Here is a 4,748-nt window from a genome sequence, read left to right on the forward strand (position 1 = left end):
CAACTACAAACATAAACAACAATTCAATCCTAAAGAATCACTACACTACATATATCTTCAGCTGTCAACTCCAACCATCCAATCTAAGCTGACAAATGATTGATATCTTACTAGATACAACAACTTAACTCTATAAACTTATTTAGCATTATAAGAGAATTTCAACTTGCATATTGTTCGGATTTCAAGGAAATGCATCAAATCTTGGTTATCCAAGAACTCACAATTATACTATAACTAGTAAAGTTATCCACATGAAAAATTACCCGCTCTTCGCACGGGAATTTTATCTCACCAAATTTATAAAATAATACTTAAATTATATTAGTCAGTAAAACTAAAAACAATATATTATCTTACATACAAGTTTACGTAATAACAAACTTTCATAATGTAAAATAAAATGAAAATTATAACATCTTGTCATTTATCCTTAATAATATAAGCATAAATTAATGACTGTAAAATTACTTGTTAGGATCTGTAACTAGTTAGCTACTCAACAAGAGTAAATTACACGAAAATTTAGTTATGCAGAGGAGAGGAAGATGGCACGACCCGAGAGAACCCCCAATTTGTGATGCAGCATACTTGACCTCTCGGAGGTCTTGTACAAGCCTCTTAGGATTCATTCATCACATAGATATGAAAAGTAGTGCGGAATTAAAACTTTTCACAATATAGTCAATAAGAAACTATTTCATAAAACGTAAGGAACGAAGTCTCGTCATCACAAGCCATCTTAGACACGTCTTATTAGAATAAGGTCACGACCCTTACATAGAATAGAAACTCATAGTCTAATACAAGTCTTTAATAAAAAGAAAACTAAACATAACATCCGTGTCCTCGAACATACGAGGAAGTACCAAGAGACTTGAGAGAAAAATCTACTTCCTAAGCTTCACCTCTAAGAAATCCTCACTTGCCTTTCACCTATACTTTTAGAAATAGAGTAGAATATGAAATTAGTACAAATAATGTACTTAGTATGACAATATGCAAAAACATTCTTTAAAACAATCATTTTAGTTGAAACATACTTTTCATGCTATTTTAGTAAAACCTCATGAATCAAGTGTACAAGACAACATATGAGACATCATTAACATGCAAGGTAATACTTTCACAATTCTCAACAAATGGCCACATTCGTCAAATAATCCATTAATCACTTTAGACCCTTCATCCAAATTTATCCTAAGACCCACATAGGTAAGACATGAAGAGACCACTCATACAACCTCTTCAATACACACTTAAGTGATCCTTAAGACTACCAAAGATAAAAATACTTCCTTTTCATCACAACTCAACAAGTCAACATTAATACTAGAGGAAACATTCATGCTTTTAAGAACTTCACATAAAGAACATCCTCTAAGACAACCCCAAGTTACACTAGTGCAATGTGAAAGTAGCATACCATATTACTACTTCCACGTAGTGCTTCTTAGGAATCACCATAGACTAGGCACATCACATTCAATCATTTACATAGCCTTCATCAAAATTATACATAAGAGCAACATACTTCATTAACATTAGACATACAATCAACATGCTTCATTAAACATCATATAGTAACCCATTCACTGATTTTTATTACAAGGACACACTAAGACTCCCTCCAAATGTTTACTTGTAAAATGCATAGATGGCGTCCCATTCCACCACCCACCCTAAGTAGTACACCTTAGGAAGACCTATTTCATTATATTAATTTGTAGGGGCAAGATTTAACCTACATAGACCATGAGATCTTGACATTGAATCCCCATATTAACCCCTACCGGATGAGGGATCCCCACTTGCCTAAGGTAGGGTCATTTGTTTAGCCTTTACATGGATCACCAATAGCTAGACCTATGCAGGCGCATAGTTAAGGGATAGGAGATTGGTTCTAAGTACGACATCTCAACTCACAGAGAGTACTCATCTTAAGAGGTACATTAGATACAACATCTCTACTCACGAAGAGTATCCACCCCTTTGTCAAATCCTCTCGGTTCTAAGCATAAATCCCTACGGAGTTTTAGACATTCATTACATTCATTAGCTATAGGTATAGACATTCTTACCAAGTACTGCATCTCAACTCACAAAGAGTACTCATCTCAACCTATCATTCATTCATTGGAAAGCTCTTAGGAATTGTGAGGTTGCTACTAGACACTACATCTCAACTCACGAAGAGTGTCCACCCTAAAATCCCCTTTTTCATTCATTAGAGTTCTATTGAGAAACCCATTTGGTAGACTCTCATTCATTACATTTTCATTAACTTCATTCATTCATTCTTGTGTATGTGTGAGTATATCTGAGAAAGTCTTCCACATAATCACCATCATTGATAACACTGCCTCCTAATCATGATCATACTACATTCATCATAATTCACATACAATCATACTTCACATTCACATCATACTTCAATTAGTCATAGCATCTTCAAGACACACATTCATAACTTCATAAGACATCTCTGTGCATATACATCATAACATCACTTTACTTCACATTCAATGCCTTCAAGGACATAATCACAATTCACGTATACATCACATATATCAAGTAAACACCGCCACCATAAGTGATCATACCACACAAGATCAATTCAAGAAGACTAGAACAATTGAGGTCAACTTTCCCTTCATCCAAGCCTTGATCACCTCTACTCAATTCTTTAATAATTCATCATAATTAGGAATAATTAGCAGTATATAATCTAATAAAACATAGTATAAACACAATTCTAATAATATCCAATCACATTCATCAAACCCACTTCATAAGCCAAAATTAGAGAATTAGGATGATCATGGGTTCATGAAATTTTTTATCATAAATTTATCAATTAATATTGAAAATATCATCATCCATTAAAACCTTTCATGCAAGAACCCATGCTTAGAATTCGAAATATGAGAATTTAGGATTTCGAGACCTTTTGAAAAAGCCTTTGGATTGGCTCCTTGAATGAGAGAAGAATCAAGGATGAATTACTATACCTTATTAGAATAAATCCCACGAAATTTGATGAAGAAACCACTGAAATCTCCAATCCTAGCTTCACCTTGAGTTCAAGCTCCAATAGAGTCTTGAGAGAGTTTTGTTAGGAGAGTGGTTTTGATTTTGAAAAGTAAAGTCTAATTTAGGTTTTTGGTGTATAAACTAACTTACAATAATTAAAAACAACTAAAATAAACGTCTACTAGTTAATTAGGATGTGTGGTGAATTTCCCAATTCACCCCTCACTTGGCCGAGATCGTGCAGAAATTGCAAGTGTCAAACGACGGTTGCAATGACGGGGCGTCACCTGACCTATGGACCATCTTGTTGGTCCGTGGTTTTGGTCAGAGACCCCTTATTTTGGGGCTAACCTCCCAAAACTAAGTGAATAGCCACGCCCCCTTTTGACATGGCGTCAATGGACCTACTAGCTTCGTTTGGGGTCATGGATTGGACTACTTTGGCAGCTTCATAGCCAGCGTTTGGGTCCTCTTCAAGGACGCTTAAGGTGGTCTTTGGGGAGTCGTACCCGGACGTTTTGACCCTAAACATGACCAAATAGATGCTAGGGTCCCTTCCACTCAATTTAGACACCAAAGAACACATAAAATATGCAAAGACACACTAACAAACACAAGACTAGTTTCCGAATGTCTTGGTCGTTTTTTGACGTTCGACTTTTTAACTCTTTAAATTGCCCCCTAAAACTATTATTCATCATTTTAACACCTTATTAACTGATAACACATATGATAGTCTCTTGTTTATCCTAGTTCAATTTAAGGGTTGCAACAGAGGAGGTTCAAATTTTTCATTGTTTCAAAATGAGAGGAAATTCCTCTATTTATAGACAACAAAGGCTACTGAGAACAAATGTTTCTTGTGCCTTATCGTAAAAGTTACAACTATTTGAAAAAGTTGCAGCCTTTCGTAAGTGTCACAACTTCTCATAAAAGTTTCATTAAGTTGCAACTTCTAATAAAAGTACAACTTTTTATAAAAGTCAAAACTTTTCATAAAATTCACAATATTTCATAAAAGTGACAGCTTTTCATTGAAGACACAATTTTTCATAAAAATTGCAACTCTTCATTAAAAGTACAACTTTTCAAAAGTCACAATTTTTCATGAAAGAGAAAGGCTAGTTTTGAATATAAATAAATTTAAAGGAAAAAGTGGTTTGTGATGGCGCCATGTAGGCGGGGCTAGGGTCCTCTTTTATATGTATATATGATTGATGAGACAACTCTACTTTTAACTAAAATCAAGGTTTTTCAATTTGTGGGGATTTATATTTTACTTTTTTACAAATCCTATAATAATGAGGTATATAGCATCAATAATGTAAATGACGGGGAAATAGAGAAATCCCCAGCCTCTGGGCACTGTCGTGCCCTAAGCCAACCGCCTTGAGGAACCGTCGTGCCTTGAATCCCCCTTTCCTAGAGGTACTTTCGTGAACTGAGCCTCCTCCATCTCAAGGCATCATCGTGCACCGAGCCCTCCCCCTCCCCCAGCAATGAGGCATCGTCGTACCCCAAGGCCCCTCCCCCTCAAGGCACCTTCATGCCCTAAGGTACCTCATACCATGCCTTGAGGCACCGTCATGCCCCGAGGAACCTTCATGACACAAGGCCCCCACCCCTGCGTTGAGGCAACGTCGCGCCCCGAGGCCTCCACCCCCGCATCGAGCCAATGTCGCGCTCCGAGCCCCCCTTCCCCCCCTCCCCCGCAT

This window comes from Solanum pennellii, chromosome 8 (assembly GCF_001406875.1).
Source record: "Solanum pennellii chromosome 8, SPENNV200".
Classification (NCBI taxonomy): Eukaryota; Viridiplantae; Streptophyta; class Magnoliopsida; order Solanales; family Solanaceae; genus Solanum; species Solanum pennellii.